Raw genomic sequence first — 11,292 nt, forward strand, 5'->3', positions numbered from 1 at the left:
TCTATCATCAATCAATATTTTTCATATGAAGTATGAACTGTGTTGATGTTAAGAGTGGTGGGTACTCATTACTGCAGTTCTTTTTAATTTTCTAATAAATAAGGTTACTGTCACTGAGAAAATATTGAGTTCTGAAAAGTGTGGTTCCGTAAAAAATGGGCCGTATTAGCACAGAGCATTATCAGAGAATTATCGAACAAACTTCAAATATCAATCAATTTATAGCATTTATCGTATTTCATGAAAAACAGGTATGATATGTATTGTGAAATACTAACACATCACTTGGGCTCACTCATGAAATAATAAAACAATAATTGAATTTTCTACAACTAATATACTGGATTCGTTGACCTCGAGATGACTGTTTCATAATAGTTGAAATCAGATAACAGTCAGACTAGAAAGAGCCTGTTTGGACTACAATGCTTATTCAAATATTCATTCGGGTTTTGTATTCGATTTCATGTTTTATGGTATCACAATTTGACATACAGACAGTGCCAGTAGGGAGCATGATTGATTTGAAGATTGAATGATAATATTCAGACATACGACAGAGTGTAACCACTGTAGTAGGTTCAAATGTTACTTGGAGAAACGTCTCTCCTTGATGTAGGCTTACATATTCTATGGTCGATTGAAGATCAGATTAATCAAAAATTTGATGGGCATTTCGTTGTTGAACAGCACACGTTGCATCATATTTTGAGAGTTAAATTACAACTACAAGGTTCAGAGCGTTTGATGATACGGAAATGTTTCCCATCTCACGTCACTCATGTGGATCCTTACCAGCTCATTGGTTTTTTCATCATCCGGATGCTCATACTAATATTTGTGAAATGCGAGTAGCGTTTAATACATGCATTTTGGTCTCTAATAGCTCCTTCACAATGTTTGTGCGGTAACCAGTACTAGACGATTGTACCAAAAGAGCCAGTGAAAGTCATATTGCGGGTTGGATTATGCATAATCTGGTAGCGTATTGAAAAACTTTCTTTCATTGAGAGATGGTAGTTCACAATGGCTGCCTGCCTAGCGTTGCATGGGGAGACGGGCTGTATGGTTACCGTCTACCGGTCAAGCGGCTGAATCTGAACACTTTCTCGGGTGCCAAAAAGTAATTTCAGACGCATTTTTGCATCGTACAGTACCAAGATCTACAAAGTGAGTGTTATCTAGAAAGCGGGTGATTGAGTCCATTTTGATATGCATCTGAAAATTGTATAATTACCCAATACTTGATGGTAGTAAGGAAATTGCTATTAAAAATTGATACATGATTATGATCCTTTCATAATGATAATCGACCGTGGCTGATCCTGGAATGCGTTAGGTAACAAGTTATGTAGTGTTCAAGACCATGGTAAACCCTGCAATTCTTCTCGAAGGGTACAATACTCCCTGTTTACGGATTATAGGAAAAGTTAGGTGGGAAAGCTTCGCTATCACTCACATGTATTACAACTGCTCTTACTTACTCAAGTAAGGGAGTAGGCTAAAATTCAGATTAATGGACTCTGATTAACGGACTATTTTGTGCAATTGTGCACTTGAAATTTAAGTGGTGAACCGAAGCATTCATAAACCCACCTCCAATTGGGAACTTATTGAAGAGAAAATTCAATCGAATCAGCATTGATAAAGGAGAATAGGCTACTTAATATTAGCTAAGCACGTTCTTTTTAATTTTCTAATAAATAAGGTTACTGTCACTGAGAAAATATTGAGTTCTGAAAAGTGTGGTTCCGTAAAAAATGGGCCGTATTAGCACAGAGCATTATCAGAGAATTATCGAACAAACTTCAAATATCAATCAATTTATAGCATTTATCGTATTTCATGAAAAACAGGTATAATATGTATTGTGAAATACTAACACATCACTTGGGCTCACTCATGAAATAATAAAACAATAATTGAATTTAACTAATATACTGGATTCGTTGACCTCGAGATGACTGTTTCATAATAGTTGAAATCAGATAACAGTCAGACTAGAAAGAGCCTGTTTGGACTACAATGCTTATTCAAATATTCATTCGGGTTTTGTATTCGATTTCATGTTTTATGGTATCACAATTTGACATACAGACAGTGCCAGTAGGGAGCATGATTGATTTGAAGATTGAATGATAATATTCAGACATACGACAGGGTGTAACCACTGTAGTAGGTTCAAGATTCAAATGTTACTTGGGGAAACGTCACTCCTTGATGTAGGCTTACATATTCTAGGGTCGATTGAAGATCAGATTAATCAAAAATTTGATGGGCATTTCGTTGTTGAACAGCACACGTTGCATCATATTTTGAGAGTTAAATTACAACTACAAGGTTCAGAGCGTTTGATGATACGGAAATGTTTCCCATCTCACGTCACTCATGTGGATCCTTACCAGCTCATTGGTTTTTTCATCATCCGGATGCTCATACTAATATTTGTGAAATGCGAGTAGCGTTTAATACATGCATTTTGGTCTCTAATAGCTCCTTCACAATGTTTGTGCGGTAACCAGTACTAGACGATTGTACCAAAAGAGCCAGTGAAAGTCATATTGCGGGTTGGATTATGCATAATCTGGTAGCGTATTGAAAAACTTTCTTTCATTGAGAGATGGTAGTTCACAATGGCTGCCTGCCTAGCGTTGCATGGGGAGACGGGCTGTATGGTTACCGTCTACTGGTCAAGCGGCTGAATCTGAACACTTTCTCGGGTGCCAAAAAGTAATTTCAGACGCATTTTTGCATCATACAGTACCAAGATCTACAAAGTGAGTGTTATCTAGAAAGCGGGTGATTGACTCCATTTTGATATGCATCTAAAAATTGTATAATTACCCAATACTTGATCGTAGTAAGGAAATTGCTATTAAAAACTGATATCTGATTATGATCCTTTCATAATGATAATCGACCGTGGCCGATCCTGGAATACGTTGGGTAACAAGTTATGTAGTGTTCAAGACCATGGTAAACCCTGCAATTCTTCTCGAAGGGTACAATACTCCCTGCTCACAGATTATAGGAGAAGTTAAGTGGGAAAGGACCAATTAAAACTTTAGCAACGATTTTTTCAAACTCTAAAGGAGAACATGGTTATATTTCAATCAATTTTGTTTTATTGATCAAAATAAGGTGTAGGGCTTCGATATCACATGTATTATAACTGCTGTTAAAGGACTTCTTACTCAAGTAAAGGAGTAGGCAAAAATTCAGATTAACGGACTATTTTGTGCAATTGCGCACTTGAAATTTAAGTGGCGAACCGAAGTATTAAAAAACTCACCTCCAATTGGGAACTTATTGGAAGAGAAAATTCAATCGAATCACCATTGATAGAGGAGACTAGGCTATTTAATATTAACTAAGCACGTTCGATTCTATTATACAAAAAGTGTTGGATATTATGAGACGCATATTTAACAAGCACAAACGCTAATCCTAAGAATGGAAAGTCAATATTGAAGCCTGAAAAATGATCTTATCAGTTCTCAGAGTCCATCTAATTATATTATTATCGGGGCACAAATTAGACGCTAACAAAGTTATTCAATGTTTACTCTGTTGGTTAGATTTGGGATAAGCGAGAAAACTTTATTCTATACTGTTCCTGGATCACGAATGTAATGGTGCATTTATTAATAACTAGCTTACGCGGCGAACTTCGTACCGCTAAAAAGTCAATGTATCTCACGCCACACTTGACTTTATTTCGTGAATCATTAAATTTATCTGGCAATCAATATTTTTATTTACATCTCAATACGGACTTCCTATGTGCTTAAAACTACCGTTTTAATACAAGTAAACAATTTTATCACAAAGTGACGTGTTTTTATTACAGCTGGTAAGTTCATATGCTAAATCATATTATCACTACATGATCTTGAATCATGATGATCTTCCCGTTCTATGTTAGCCGCTCGGCCGACAATTTCGAAAACATAGGTCTCTAAAATGGATTAATATATAATTATTATTAGCCCCCCTATTAAAATTTCTGGTCAGAAATCATCCCCAATATTCACACAACATATTCCCAAAGTTTCATGCCGTTCTGTCAAGTAGTTTTCGAGTCTATAGGGAACAAACTAACAAACAAACTAACAAACAAACAAACTAACACACAAACAGACATTCATTTTTATATATATAGAGATAAGTTTAACAAAAATTCTAATATACAGGCAATCAAAGTAGCCTGTAGGTGTTATTCTAGACTACTGGAATAAATTAGGCTGTTTAAACAGACAAGATGAAGAGCCATGCCGTGCATTCGTTTGAAGTTACCGGTATGATGCCTTTTGCCATCTTTAGTACTATTTACTTGATGACGCCAGCATTCTTCATTCATAAGATCAACGCTTCCCATTCTATAAATGCTGGAAGTTTAAAGTGAATCTCATTTACGTTATGCATTGGCGCCCTCTGTCTCGTGTCCCGTTGCCTGACATACTTTGTTACAATTCATACTTACTAACATCTCATAACGACGCTCACCTATAGTGCATTTTTAGTACAATATTCCCTTGAAAAACACTAGAAATAACTTTATTTTGTAACAATCTTCAATAAATGGATTGGTTGACTGGAATAATTTATTCAACAATTGTATGATACCAACTGTAATTGAGTTATTAGTGCATTAGGATGTTGGTCGCCAAAAATTTGCATTTAGATTGAAGCTGATCGTTCAGTATTCTTCATTAGTATATTTCAAAATAAATTTGCTAACACTAAATCATTCAAAATTATCAGCAGTAGGCCTAGGCTGTTTCCTTAAAAAATTGAATAGAAAATGTACAAAAATGCACCATTGATCAGAGTTCTGGAATGAATAGGTTTACTTAAAATCAATTATTGTAATAATACACTTGAAAGAACTTCCCGTAAATGAATAATGTTAGCCCACAAACTATATATCTAAAACTTTGAATATCATGAGCCATTTGTCATAATATTGGTATTACTTATATGTATATCTTATCCATATCAGTTTCAAAGATATTCAACGTAAAAGTTGTTTTTGAAAGATATCTTGATAAATGATTAGTTGTGTTGCACTAAAGGTGTTTATCGTCCAATGGTTGGTCAAGTGGAAGTGTCCAGTAGGAGAAAATGATAGCCAGCTGGCCAACTATTCTCAATCCAGTTCCATCAACCTTGAATTTGATACATCCATGCTCCATTGGAATTTGAATAAACATTGCATAAGAGACATTTAATCCTAGCATTTGAACTACACTGGTCATGTCCTTGACCACTGATACGTTTGATGTTTGCATCTGCCATCCATATATTCCTGAGTCCCGATTCTCTTATCTAGACTCCTGTTCCTTGTATAGATTTTGCATAAACCAATAATTGATCCACATGGCAGCGGAGTGCTGTGATATTACTAGTCCTGGCTTGTCAGGTAACCTCAAAAGCGACACAAACACCTGTAATATTATATATTTTGTCATGCACTTTCTATTCCATAATTTTCCGACTTATTCCAAATCTGAAGTTCAATGAGATTTAAATCCCAGTAGCTAGAGAGTTTACTCTTTCCTCAAAGTGATTGATTTCCAGTGGAAAACATATTCGAGAACCACTATTTACTTGATCATGCATGATAAGTTACTCATTTGATGACAACAGAATGTATCTCCATTGTTTATTAAACAATGTTTAATGTAAATAGCTTCAGTAGCCCTTCTTTTACTATAACCGTGACTTGCATGGTATTATTATTGAAAATAATTCATTTCATCAAGATTCTCAGGGTTCTCTCCACTCTATGATATGGGATTGTTGAGGATCTATAATTGGAGAATTATACGTTGGAGGATTGTTAAAGGATCAACTAATAAAACCAATTCAAAAATATGTATGTTGAAGACTTATGGCAAACGGTTGATGTGTTTATTTCAATATTATAGTCTATTTTTTAATCTTTTACTCGGTTAAAATAATACAATTTCCTGGTCATAAGAAAATGGAGACAGAATCACTCACGTGTAATGTTGTAATTCTACACAAAATCTGTTGATAAAAACACACCAACTCTTTCTAATGTTCGATGACTCGTATCCTAAACTCTGAAGCGTGCTCATTTAGCTGTTGCGATTTTTACGTAACACGGTTTCCATTCTGCTAAGGATTATTGCAGTGTCACGTTCTGTTCATTGTGGCTTGGATTTAATTAAATCTAGTAGGAGAATGTCGTGGGTGTTAACAAGAGCACCCAATTGAACATGAACGTGAAGCATTTTGCCATTCTTTGGTGAAATTGATGCAATCCCATTCGAAAAAGCTTACAAACGAAATTCTAGAATTATATCTGCAATTCTCAACTCCACATGTTATAAGAATACGCGTACCATAATGTACGGTAATATACTTTTTCAATAGAAGAAAATCCATAAATTTGTTTGAAAGGACAAGATTAGTTACAGAAGAAATTTGTCATCTTGTTCCATCCTACCTTAAATCAGTCAGCAAAGTTCATCCATTGCACAAGCATCTTGTTTGAATATTGAAAATGTCAAGGTATAATATTATGCTCTAACCTCTAATAGGAAACTTGACAAGCCTCTGTTCCTGAGTGGCTCTCCAAGAAAGCCATGAACATTTTCTTAAAAGGTTTCTATCAATATATTATTCTTTAATTTTCTTTTGTTGGTGAATAGGTGTCACTGAGATAGACCATCCGAATCATCTCCCATGAATTGGTGATACACTTACCAGGAGTGAGTTTTTCGATATTGCAGCTTTTATTATATAGATTTGATAATTCGAAAAATATTTCAAACATCATAATCAAAGCAAACCCATAGCCATATGTCTGCTCACGTCTGCATCCAGACGTTTAATTTTTTCTCCGTGTCTCTGAATACGTCTGTCTCCTGCTATGTGTGTTCGCCTTTAGCAGATAATTTCAAATTCATTTACACCTAATGATCATCAAAATGACGATAAGTCTCAATAATTGAATAGAACTCAAGTTTACTCAGCATGTGATGTAACACTATCATCTGATGTTCACTAATTTCGTATTATTCTACTCTTTTCTCGCGATTATTATCAGCTAGGTGCGCGTGTAATGATAATGCTTCGTGGGACTCTTCCCAAGCACCTGCTGTACGTTCGTTTGTCTATCCACGCCGTATGCCAGAGCAGTGAGTGCAGTATTGTTGTTGTGTGTGTTGTGTCACCGTGTCAATGTAACAACAATGCCCATATGATTACGCTGCAATCTGGGTTACATGAGTATTGGTGTTCCAAATACTGCAAGCAGCACCTTATGAAGGAATATTCTTGCAGGCGTGAGACTTTCCACTTCATATCAACAGTGATCAAGATGATATATGTGGAATGGAATCGAAAATCTAGTTCAAGCTCTGAGGTATGAATGATTGTTAAAAAATGATTCGGCTTTCACTATTTTTCATTATCAAGCTTTAATAATGAATAATAATCATTTTAAAACTATTGGTTTCTTCTTCAAGAATGATACCAACAGTCAAAATTCATTATTTATCCTAATTTATGAATAAATACAATTACTTTCCCATGAGACACATTTATCACCATCTCAAATATTTCAATGTATTCTTGTTGAACAAGAAGCATAAGATCTATGTGAAGACTTATACGATCAAGATGTGATGTCGATGTCATTGAACTGAGGAAAAACTAGAATCTCATAAGAATTGATTACATCGAATTGGTTTGTAAGTGTGGCCAACTTATCTCCCACACCACATCACCTTGTACAATTTTGTTATTAAGAAACTCAGAGAAGTCAAATAGCGTTGTTGATGTGTGTGATATGTCCTTGGTGTGGTTTTCAATTGCAAGCCACTAGAGTTTCGACAGAATTGATTATCTTTATCCTAATCCAGTGATTGCATTTACAGAGCAACAATAACGTCAAATAAGTTTGAATCTGGTTAATAATACAATAGGGCAGTCAACTCGTGATGGTATTAGTTCTGTTTCATGAAATATGTAGTAAGATCTGCGGTCAAACGCATTATGGGATTTGAAAGGCCATTACTCAACTTTCTTTGGTGTTATCACAAGAATAATAGATCAATTTGTGGACTTCCAAATAATATACTCTCATCCACTTTCTTGATTGTTACAAAACTCGGTTCACTTATTTTTGTGTAAATATCACAATTAGTAAATCACACATCCGTATTAGTTATATTACAGAATTGTGTAGCGTAACTCACTATACAGATCGTACAATATTCAACTAGTATATAGTTTCCTGAGAAAACGTGGTAGCTTTGGTCATTTGTCATTAAGTGATTTATTAGGTGGGAATAATGATGTAACCATGTATTTATGAACAAATGAATTATTCTATCACGTAATAAATAACACACCATTAGAACGTCTTGTAGAATATATCATAATACATCATACATTCTACTTGTCATATACGACATCTTTCATGATTCAGATACATGCCTTATTCGTATTCGAAGATTCAGAGTTAGCCAGTACGTTTTTCATTCTATAGATTACATCTCTACAAAAATGCAAATATAATTTCCTCTACTTGCTTCATAACCAAACAAAAACTACAAGGAAATTGCTATGTTTCCAACCGAAACTTCGTCTGTTTAACCGTGCTGGAAAGTAAAGGTCAAGTAGTGATCGCAGATGCATTCATGATGCTTGCTAGTGAAAGGATTCATTGCAAGACTTTTGGATTGAAGCTTAGAAGAAACCTATTTTTTCCCTCTGTTGATGATCACCTTGGGGTTGTAAATCACGTTTATCACAATCTTCTTCAATTATCAGTTGATTACATAGAATGTTTTACGCCGAAAACGGTATTTTGAAGGTGACACGAATCGATAGATTGAAGTTCTTATGACTTCAAATCAACAGTTTATAGTTATGATTCGGTTCAGAACCATACAGATATGAAAACTCATCTTAGTAAATTTTTGGTTCAGGCAGCATCGTTCATCGATGAGCTGCTGATGAGACCACAAGTAGGTCTACTTGATTTTTAAAACTGAATTGTAACTGTTAATTATTATTGATGGATAGTAATATTTATGCTTGGAACAATGAACTGAACTTGAACTCTTCGGATTTCCTCATCAATGTTCAATAAGATTGAATTTATGTCAGTATATAAGACAGGAAAATTTTCATGTGGCCTGTCAGTTGAGCTTACTGTACAATCTCTCATTCGTAATAAACTTCTAATTTATATATAGCAGTTTAATGATTGATTCATATGGATGACAACTAATTAAACGTTCTCTTTGTTTTTTTCAGAATGGGGACGGTCAAACTACGGCCGACGGTCGTAACTGTTTTTACGTTAGCCATAATCTGGTCCAATCCAGTTCAGGTAATTATTATTGAATCTCATATCTTGATTACACAGCATACCATTTTATTATTCAATTACAGCAAAAGATCATATATTGTTTAATGATTCGTTAATAGAGAAAGTGTAACAGGCTTTCGTCAAAATTTGTTTATATTTCCATATTTATTAAAACAGCACCATATTATAATAATGATAATCTAGATTATGCAGGCAGAATCATATCATTGATTGTATGAGTTGAGTTGGTTTAGATGGATAGCAATTATATTTAGAAGAAGAGCATCTCAATTTCCAGAGATACTTCTTACGTTTCTCGTTTCATAATTCTGTTAAAACGTTGTCACAATTGATTAGTAACTACTAATCCTTGAGTGAACGGAAACCACTGTACGACTCTCACGCTTATCTCATCAGAATTAGTCACAGAGAAATCTTTCACTCTTACCCACCCTTGGGTGACAGCTAGCAGCGTTTTCTCCACATCTAAGCAAAAACTGGTGGTTTCCAACTAGAGAGTGTTTCGTTCACCTCCGAAGCATTCCACGGTCCAAGGAAGTCCAGGAACCAACAAAAAGTTCATGCCACCCTGAAAAAGGTTTCCTTGTAACGTGGTTGAATAGAGCCATTGAAATCAGCTCTCGCTTTGTGAGATTGGATGATTTATTATATTTATAAGCTGTAAAACAACAAGATTGATAACTATCGGAAGATAATGAGTAGGCTGAGTTTGATTTTCTATCCACTATCATCCATCAACCATAGTATCCATCTACAGTAGGTACTATAAGTAGAAGCCAATAGAATTCCATATAGTAATAAAAAGTTAATGAATTCCAATCACTCTCTATGGAATTCAAAGATGATTCCCTTGATGGATTCTATTAAGATGCGTTACCGACTTGAATACTCATTTATCAGCTGTAATACTATAATAATGGATGGAGTTTATGATTCACATTTCATGAACTTATAGTCTCACATCAGGAATTTAATAGCACAGTGTTCAGCAATTATTGTTGGTTGAACCATGGAGAAAAGACAGCACAAGAAGATATCCCATGGTTTAGGGCGTTTATGTTCCAATTTGCAATGTTAACTCAAGCTCATTGTCATAATACTTCTTTTTCGTGGAGCTATGTGACGCTGGTATAGTGAGGTTCACGTTATAATGGCAGTGTAGGAAGATAGGAGAAAAGGGTTGCCAGATCTCAGCCTTGCCACCCAAACAGCTGATACTGGTATTATCTGATGAATTCAACTGTTAATTATTGTTGAAAATAGTTAATCATATTTTATTTGTCAAGAAATAATATTTTTTTAGAGATTTTTTTAAGATGTAATAATAAATTTTCATGATTGAGATTAAATATGTTGTCAATTAGGTGAATTTCTACATTGTTGATAAACGATGTGGCAACATCGCAATGCGCGAAGGAGATAGCGCCATCTGCTTTGTTGAACAATAGACAAGGATAGCTACACCATTGCAAATCACACACTGCCATTATAACGTGGACCTCACAATAGTCTCTCATTCTGTGCCGTTCTGACACTATCACCAGGCCAAAACAGTAATAATTGATTGTAGTCGACAGTTATCGGCTTGAGTTTGACAAAAAATCAGCTTGAAATTTGGAACATAAAGGAGCCATACCATGGGATACTTTCTTATGGTATCTTTTCTTTATAGTTGAACGTTGTCGACAGGACAAAAGTGAGTTTTAGAGCCAAGATAGTTCAATTCAGTGAGTAGCCTGCCTATAGTATAGTCAGATAGTATAGTTCAATTATGAATATTAGCGTATTACTATTTCCTTTTTTATTTCTCCTATCTAAGAAGATCAAGCTCGTTTTCTGTAAAATTTCGTTTCGTTATCAAGTTTGAAGTTTATCCTCTTAAAATAAAGATGAAATGAGAGGAGAAAGTCCTCAGATGC

This window comes from Nilaparvata lugens, chromosome 1 (assembly GCF_014356525.2).
Source record: "Nilaparvata lugens isolate BPH chromosome 1, ASM1435652v1, whole genome shotgun sequence".
In the NCBI taxonomy this organism is placed as follows: domain Eukaryota; kingdom Metazoa; phylum Arthropoda; class Insecta; order Hemiptera; family Delphacidae; genus Nilaparvata; species Nilaparvata lugens.